Here is a 10,000-nt window from a genome sequence, read left to right as displayed (position 1 = left end):
CCGCGTGTGTCTTGAATACGAAGATAACTTATCCTTCAAGGTAAACTGCACCAGCAGGACCCAGCCATGTCAAAGATAACTTGCCTGAAGTCAAAAATGAATTTTGTCTTGAATAGGGTCCCAGGTGTGAATGGGGTGGGTACCCAACTATTTTTTTCTCCTTGCATAGAAGCCCCAAAGGGAGAAAGTTTAAACAAAAAACAAATTTAAAAAAAATTTAAAACCAAAAAAAAACTGTGGGTAGTAAAATATGACTCACTTTTTATCGTTGTACCTTGCACAGAAGGTTGTATTTTCTTTAGGAACATCATCACCATGACAGTTCCAACCTTCACCCCACAAAGCCATGCAACAAAATGTGACATATTTGGCAGTACTGTACTGTATTGTACTGTATTTCTCTTTTTGTCACAACAGATTTTTCTGTGTGAAATTCGGACTGCTCTCCCCAGGGAGAGCGCGCCACAACACTACAGCGACGCCCATTTTTTTGTATTTTTTTCCTGCATGCAGTTATATTTGTTTTTTCTATGGAAGTAGATGTTCTACAGAATTTTGCCAGGAACAACCGTTTTGTTGCCGTGGGTTCATTTTTGTACGGTAAGTGCATGCTGCACACGGGACCTCGGTTTATCGTCTCATCCGAATGACTAGCGTCCATACCACTGACCACTCAAGGTCTAGTGGAGGGGGAGAACCAGCATTATTGTGTTATTACTCTTTTGCCACAACCAATTTCTCTGTATGTGAAATTCAAGCTGCTCTCCCCCTAGGGAGAATACGTCCATGTAGTGCAGCGCCACCTATCGTTTTTTTATCTTCTTTATTTTTTTGGTCTGCCAAGTGTACTTGTTTTTCTGTAGATCAAGGCGACTGTACTCACTGCGTTTACCGGTTTAGAGAGAGAAAGAGAGGGGGGGATAAATGTCACACACATACCCTCACACACACACATAAATATAAATGTGTGTGTGTGTGTGTGTGTGTGTGTGTGTGTGTGTCCGTCCGTCTTTCCATCTTTCTCTCGATTTTTCTGCCCGTCTGTATGTCTGTTCGTTCGTCTGTCCGTTTGCCTATCTGTAACAATATTTTTCCTTCAAAGTTCCCCGATTGGTGTGTGTGTGTGTGTGTGTGTGTGTGTGTGTGTGTGTGTGTGTGTGTGTGTGTGTGTGTGTGTGTGTGTGTGCTTTTTCTTTTATGTAATTTTCGCTCTGTCTGCTTTCACTTTTCCTTCTAAAGACATACCCCAGAGAATTCAAGATGCCGGGGAATTATCTGGTCTTTGACTTTGTTTTCTTTATCTCTGTCTTTCTTACTTTCTTTCTTTCTTACTTCCCTTCCTGTTTTTCTCCCATTCTGTCTGTCTGTCTGTCTATCTTTCGTTTACATTTTCGTTTTCGTCGAGTTTTTCTTTAACTTATTATTCCACCAGTTTTCTTTGGTTTATGGTTTCTTATTTTCTTCCAATGTACACCTCCATAAAACGCCACCAAGAAGTTCACGTTTACGACATATTTCATTACTTCTTCCGAAATACCTCTCCGTTATTTTTCGTTCGTTCTTTCTGTAATTGTTTATCTCTTTTCTTTCGTCTCTTTTATTTTTCTTTCTGTTCTTACCTTCCTTCCTTCCTTTCTTTCTTTATTCCTCCTTTACTTTTTAAATTCCTTCATGTTTTTTTTTTTTTTTAATTCTTTTTTTGTGTATCTTGTTTTCTTCTTCTTTTTTTTTTCTTTCCTTTTTTTTTTCGTTTCGCTTTTAAAAGGAATACTATTGTTTCTTCCCTCCGGTTGTTCGTTTTCTCTCCATTTTTTTTTCTTTCCTTTTCTTTCTTTCTTTTTCTGTCCTTCCTTCCTCGTGGCAACACGTCCAAGGATTTCCCTTTTTTTGCCCTGACAGCGTTCCGAAGCCGTGCAATTTGTCATTGTGATTTTTCCCTCGCAGTGAAGATTAATTTGGTTCTGGTGATTTTTGTTCTCAGGGAGGGAAGGGATCTGCCTGTCCCTTTGACTGACAGGCAAGTGCTGACTTTCTCGATTAGGAATGTGTGTGTGTGTGTGTGTGTGTGTGTGTGTGTGTGTGTGTGTGTGTGTGTGTGTGTGTGTGTGAGTGTGTGTGTGTGTGTGTGTGTGTGTGTGTGTGTGTGTGTGTGTGTGTGTTGTGTCTTTTTAATGAAACAAACAAACAAAAATAACCTATGCTGCTCATTTTCAGCCTAGGCGTGCATTCTGGCTTCCTATTTTCTGTGACATTACTACGTCGGGGTGCTGTGGAAAGAAAACAACAACTGATGTTTCAAAATAACAACTGATGCTGACAGAAAGGAATGTACAACAACAACAACAACAACGAAAAACAACAACTAATGCTACACAATAACAAGTCATGCTGACAAAAAGGCATGTACAACAACAACAACAACAACGAGAAACAACAACAACAACGAGAAACAACAACTAATGCTTCAAAATAACAACCGATGCTGACAGAAACGCATGTACAACAACAACAACAACAAAAAACAACAAAGAAAAACAACTAATGCTTCAAAATAGCACCTGATGCTGACAGAAAGACTTGCACTACAACAACAACAACGAAAAACAACAACTAATGCTTCAAAATAACAAATGATCCTGACAGAAAGGCATGCACTACAACAACAACGACAACGAAAAACAACAAATAATGCTACAGACAGAAAGGCTTTTACTACAACAACAACGAAAAACAGCAACAACAACGAAAAACAACAAACTAATGCTTCAACTGATGCTGACAGAAAGGCTTATAAAACAGCAGCAGCAACAACAACAACAACAACAACAACAACAGCCGCAGCTGAAGCCAAAACAAAATGTCGGAACTAACTTTCGCGGTTGGCTGAATTCATCTTTTCCGCGCATCCGTGTTTTGCGTGATGATAATTACCAGCCTTGCAATTTCGAGCTTTTTTTTTTTTTTTTTTTTTTTTTTTTTTTTTTTGTTTGTTTTTTTTTTGGGTTTTTTGTTGTTTCAGTTTCTTTAATGAGACGTCACTGCGTTTGGACAAATCCATGTACCCAACACAACATCCTCAGGACAAACTCCTAACCAGCAACATAACCCAACGCGCTTGGTCAGGCTTTGAGTGCGTGCATACATATTTTGTGTACCTACCCATGTGGGTTTCTTCTACAGAATTTTGCCAAGAGGACAACCAACGCCCGTTGCCATGGGTTCTTTTTCAGTGCGCCAAGTGCGTTTTGCACGCTGGGAAACCTCGGTTTATCGTCTCATCCGAACGGCCAGACCCGGCGGTTCGATTTTCCAGTCAAACTTGGAACATGTCAGGTGTAGCGTATATGGATTTGTCCGAACGCAGAGACGCCTCGTTGAGAAACTGTAACTGAAACTGACACTCTCGGGAATTCCCGTTCGTGTTTCATCCACTCGTCACATTGCTTCTCTCTTTTCAGGTAGAATTTCGCAGAAACAGAACAGCTGTCAACATCACTCCACCTCTCCCACCTGACCACGTTTTGCACGTGCTGCATGGTTCTCCCGGTTGATTTCTCTACACCTTTCATTAATTAACTGACTCACCGTCCTTAGCCTCTCTCGTCTTGTGTTGAGAGTATTTGTCTTGCCTGTTGTTGGTGGTGGTGTTTTGGGTGTTTTTTGGTGTGTTTTTTCCCCAAGATCTCTTGTTTCAGTTTTCCTTCACTGACACTCACTCTCGCCAGTGCACGTGCAAGTACACACACACACACACACACACACACACGCACGCGCACACGCACACACACACACACACGCACACACACACACACACACTCACACTCACACAGAAGAACTATCCACTGCCCTCACGTGCAACGTTCCCCGTGTGTGTGTTGTTGTTTTTCTTCTCTCTCTCCCTCCCTCTTCCCGCCGCCTCTCCCTCTCTCCCTGTCTCTCTCTCTCTCTCTCATTCGCTCCCTCTCTCCTCCCTCTCTCTCTCTCCCTCTCTCCCTACCCCTCTCCCTCTCTCATTTCCCCCTCTCTCTCATTCCATCCCTTCTCTCTCATTCCCTCCCCCCTCTCTCATTCCCCTTCTCTCTCTCCCCCCCTCTCTCTCTCTCCCTCTCTCCCTCCCCCCCTCTCATTCCCTCCCCTCTCCCCCTTCCCCGCTCTCTCTCCCTCTTTCTCTCGCCCCCCTCTCATTCCCTCCCCCCTCTCTCTCTCTCCCCCTCCCCCTCTCTCTCTCCCTCCCCCCTCTCTCATTCCCTCCCCTCTCTCTCTCATCCCCCTCTCCCCCTCCTCTCTCTCTTTCTCCCTCCCCTCTCTCTCTCTCCCCCCCCTCTCTCTCTGTCCCTGTCTCCGTCTCACCCCCCCCCACCCACCCACCCCCCTCTCTTTCTCTTTCTCCGTTCTCCTCTTCCTCGACGAGCCGAAAGCAGTTTTCTTGTGTGTATTTTTTCTACCAAAGACGGCTGTTTTCAAGGCCACACTTTCTCTCTCTCTCAGTATATTGATAGATAGATAGACACACACGCACACACACACGCACACACACACACACACACACACACACACACACACACACACACACACACAGATAGACAGACAGATAGATAGATAGACAGACACACACATGCACATAGAGTGAGAGAGACTTTCTCCGCTGTTCAACCTGCTCTCCTCTTTCAGCCAAGGCCATTGACAGACCTGCACCACTTCCCCACATGTTTACGTCAGTTTCCAGTGGCCAATGGCCCACAGCTGTGTGTGTGTGTGTGTGTGTGTGTGTACATGTCCAACTTCGCAGGTGGTGATGTTATTGTTATTCTTCAGCTCTTGGGTTTCTGTCGCTCTTGACTTAACCATCACTTCTTCTCTGTGTTGTTTCCTGAGCCATTTTGACTCGTGTGAGATTCTGCTATTGGGTTTTTTTTTCTTGTTGTCGTTGTTGTTGTTGTTGTTGTTGTTGTTGGGTTGTTGTTTTTTTCCTTGTACAGAAGGTTATATTTCTCCAAACCACAGTGGTTTTTTGTTTGTTTTTTGTTTGTTTTTAAGGAAAAAAAACATAACAACCAAAAAACACATTTCACAAATTTCATTACATTGAAGTACACTTTTTTTTCAAAGTCAAAATAACATATAGAAGATAACATTATCCTGTGTATTGAAAGAAAAAAAAAGGGGGGGGGGGAAGAAGAGATCTATAAGACGCTCATCATCTGCCAGTTCATTGTCTGGGTTCGAATCCCGCCTCAGTCTCACCCTTTCTCCCAATTTTGACTGGAAAAATCAAGCTGAACATCCAGTCATTCGGATGAGACGATAAACCGAGGTCCCGAGTGCAGCACACATTTGGCGCACTGAAGAAGAACCCATGGCAACGAGAGTGTTGTCCTGTAGTAAAAATCTGAAGAACGGGAAAAAAAAATCCACTCAGATATCTAGGTACTCAAATAATTATGATATGCATGCACTCAAGGCCTGACCAAGCGCCATTGGGGCTACGCTGCTGGTCAGGCACCTGCCTCAGTAGAAGATGTGGTGGTGTAGCGTAGATTATGGAGGCACTGAGTGAGGCGGCCTTGAGAAACTGAAACTAAACAATATTCTGCTGCACCTGTTGTTGTTCTTACCTGCTTCACTGAGTATTACACACCCTGCTCTGCCATATGGCTGTCTATCCAAACACCAAGAACCCCACTGACATGGGACTGGGGATTGGTTGATAGGGTTGGAGAGGGTGTGTGTGTGGGGGGTGGGGGGGGAGGGTAGGGGGAGGTAAGGTGAGGGCGGAAGGGGAGCGGGGGAGGGGAGGGGGTGGCAACAATTCCTGCTGCACGTGCTTGACTCGAGCTCTCATTTCCAGGACTGCTTCTCTGCTGTCTTTGCTGTGTCTGTTCATTAGCACTGAGCATCACTTCACTACAGTAACATCTGTTGTTGTTGTTGTTGTTGTTGATTTTCAATATCCCTTTCCCCAGAAAGGCACTCAAGGCCTGACCAAGCGCCATTGGGGCTACGCTGCTGGTCAGGCACCTGCCTCAGTAGCAGATGTGGTGGTGTAGCGTAGATTATGGAGGCACTGAGTGAGGCGGCCTTGAGAAACTGAAACTGAACAATATTCTGCTGCACCTGTTGTTGTTCTTACCTGCTTCAGTATTACACACCCTGCTCTGCCATATGTCTGTCTGTCCAAACACCAAGAACCCCACATGGGACTGGGGATTGGTTGATAGGGTTGGAGAGTGTGTGTGTGGGGGGGGGGGGGGGAGGTAAAGTGAGGGCGGAAGGGGAGCGGGGAGGGGGGTGAGGGGAGGGGGGTGGTAACAATTCCTGCTGCACGTGCTTGACTCGAGCTCTCATTTCCAGGACTGGTTCTCTGCTGTCTTTGCTGTGTCTGTTCATTAGCACTGAGCATCACTTCACTACAGTAACATCTGTTGTTGTTGTTGTTGTGGATTTTCAGTACCCACCCCCTCTTTCCCTCGTCTGCAGTCACTTTCAAACAGGTGTCGGCATTCCCACCCACCATACCACCCCCCCACAACCCCCCCCCCCCCCCCCCCCTCTCTCTCTCCTCGTGCCCCTCCCTCCACCCCAGCCCTACTTCCTGTTTCTTGGTGGGAAAGGGGAGAGGTAGGGTGGGTGGGGGACGGGGTGAGGGGGGAACGGGCGGACAAATCACCGCCATTAGCAAGGTTCGTGAGAGTCTGGGTTCGAATCCAGGTCTCGTTGGGGATAGTGTATGTATGTAAGTATGTATCCATGCATGGAAGTGGAAGTGGCATTGAGGTAGTGTATGTATGTAAGTATGTATCCATGCATGGAAGTGGCACTGAGGTAGTGTATGTATGTAAGTATGTATCCATGCATGGAAGTGGTGTTGAGGTAGTGTATGTATGTAAGTATGTATCCATGCATGGAAGTGGCGTTGAGGTAGTGTATGTATGTAAGTATGTATCCATGCATGGAAGTGGTGTTGAGGTAGTGTATGTATGTAAGTATGTACCCATGCATGGAAGTGGCGTTGATGTAGTGTATGTATGTAAGTATGTATCCATGCATGGAAGTGGCGTTGAGATAGTGTATGTATGTAAGTATGTATCCATGCATGGAAGTGGCGTTCATGTAGTGTATGTATGTAAGTATGTATCCATGCATGGAAGTGGCGTTGAGATAGTGTATGTATGTAAGTATGTATCCATGCATGGAAGTGGCGTTGAGGTAGTGTATGTATGTAAGTATGTATCCATGCATGGAAGTGGTGTTGAGGTAGTGTATGTATGTAAGTATGTATCCATGCATGGAAGTGGTGTTGAGGTAGTGTATGTATGTAAGTATGTATCCATGCATGGAAGTGGCGTTGAGGTAGTGTATGTATACGGTAAGTATGTATCCATGTATCGCTACTACCATTGTCACCACCATTATCATCATTATCACCATTATTATAACAACAACAACAACAACAACAACGGCAGCAACTACAGCAGCAACAACAACGACAATAATAATGATAATACTACTACTAATAATAATAATGATGACAATAGTATGATGATGATGAGTATTGTTATAACAATCAGCGTGTGGCAGCATATTAGCTAAAAAACTAAGCATTGATATAACTCGAATGATAATTGTCATTTTGCTCGTCTGTTCACTTCACACGGTCTGTTCACTTCACACGGTCTGTTCACTTCACACGGTCTGTTCACTTCACACGGTCTGTTCACTTCACACGGTCTGTTCACTTCACACGGTCTGTTCACTTCACACGGTCTGTTCACTTCACACGGTCTGTTCACTTCACACTTCACACGGTCTGTTCACTTCACACGGTCTGTTCACTTCACACTTCACACGGTCTGTTCACTTCACACGGTCTGTTCACTTCACACTTCACACGGTCTGTTCACTTCACACGGTCTGTTCACTTCACACGGTCTGTTCACTTCACACTTCACACGATCTGTTCACTTCACACGGTCTGTTCACTTCACACGGTCTGTTCACTTCACACGGTCTGTTCACTTCACACGGTCTGTTCACTTCACACGATCTGTTCACTTCACACGGTCTGTCCGCCTTTTTTTTTTTTTTAGGAAGTGCAGGGTCTGCCGAGAAATGTTAGCTGGAGAAATTCCTATCATCTGTTATTTTTGGTTTTCAGCCTGATGATCATTGGATCCAATCTGTGTGAGATGTGTCTCTCTGGGGAAGGCGACATGTGGTCGTCATCATATGCGTGCATGCGTGCACGTACACACAGACACACACACACACACACACGCACACGTGCAAGGAGGTACGCACGCTCGAACACACACACGCACGCGCGCCCCGGCGCACACACACGAACATTCACATGCACACCACATACGCACAAACAAACCCAACCCTCCGCACACACACACACACACACACACACACACACACACACATCCAACCACATGCTATCCCCCCCCCCCCCACACCCCCAACTTCCACCCCACCCCGATACTGACAGAGCGAACGAAAAACAGTCGTCAAAGAAAGAAAAGAAGTGACGGCCATAAAAAATGAATAACACTCACTGACAAATTCTGTGCAAAAGTGGTTCACACACTGGGGGGAAAAGGAGTTTTAGACCCGGCGCAGCGACCTATTCATACCCCCGTAGTGTTTTCACCCCCCGGGCTAAAAAGGAAAAAAAAAGAAATGTGGCTTGCCCAGTTTAAACCCGTGGTCTATCATAGCCTTGAATGCGGTCCATGGGTAAACTTCAAACTGCATCTGCCCTCCACCACCACCACCCCCCCCCACCCCCCCAGCCCCCTCCCTCCCTTCCCCCGCCCCCCAACTTCCTTCCACTGGTTAGCATTCACTCCCCTTCATGATGTCCCGCCTGGATTATTGTAATTCCCAGCTGGTCGGTTCGCCCAGCGACCTCATTGCTAAGCTTTCAGAAAGTCCAGAACTATGCTGCATGTCTTGTTTTTCGTTCCTCTAAATTTCATCACGCCTCTCCTCTCCTTCACGCTTTACACTGGTTCCCTGTACAAGAAAAAAATATTTACAAAGTCGTCTGTCTTTGTTTCAAGTCCATTGAGGATACTGGTCCACAGTATCTTTCTGATCTCATTCATCCTTACATACCCTCACGCCAACGCCGCTCTTCTTCTGACAACCGCCTGCTTCGAACCAAAACGTATGGCCAACGCAGTCTTTCATACCAAGTCCCCATTCTTTTGGAGTCAACTTCCTCACCATCTCCGTCACTCATCTTCACTGCAATCTTTCAAATCAAGTCTGAAGGCCCACCTTTTCCCCTCCTGAATAATTTTCAACCGCTCATCCATTTCCAGTATGAACTAGAATGACTATTGGGGAGTGGTTGAGTTTGAGAATTTCAGAATTTGTTGGTTGTATTTTTGATTGTATACTATTTATGATTGTGTGCTATGACTTATAATTATGCATGCATACGCGTGTGCTTGTATGTGTTGTGTGTGTGTGTGTGGAAGGGGGGTGGGGTTGAATAATTTTTGATAATGTTCGGTATCTTGTGTTCTAATTTTTTTTCGTTTTGATATTTATGTGCTTGTTTGTTTTTTTTGTTGTTGTTTTTTTCGTAAACGCCTAGGGCTTATTTTCAAGATTAAGTATCAAAAGGTGACGCAGAACGACCGCCCCCCACTCCCCGCCCTTTTCTATTTCAATATCTTGATCAATAAACTCATAGAAAGTGGAGGAAGGAGAGGGTACTACTACTTCTACTCCTTCTTTATAGACTGAAGTTGAACACAGGAAATGAAAAGTGACTAGAAGAGTTACGATTTCTTGACGCATGGTAGAATGCGTCGTCAAATACATGGGCTGGATATGATGTAGAATTAGTTCTTTTTTTTCTTTCTTCTTTTTTTTTGGGGGGTGGGGGGGGGGGGGTGAGGGATGTGGGGGGGGGGGTCAGTCTTGGCTAGCTACAAAATAAGCCCGGGGTAAGATCCAGATGCTGTTATTTGGGACGGGTTACACC

This window comes from Babylonia areolata, chromosome 23, assembly GCF_041734735.1.
Source record: "Babylonia areolata isolate BAREFJ2019XMU chromosome 23, ASM4173473v1, whole genome shotgun sequence".
Classification (NCBI taxonomy): Eukaryota; Metazoa; Mollusca; class Gastropoda; order Neogastropoda; family Buccinidae; genus Babylonia; species Babylonia areolata.
Note: the sequence above shows the minus strand (reverse complement) of the source record.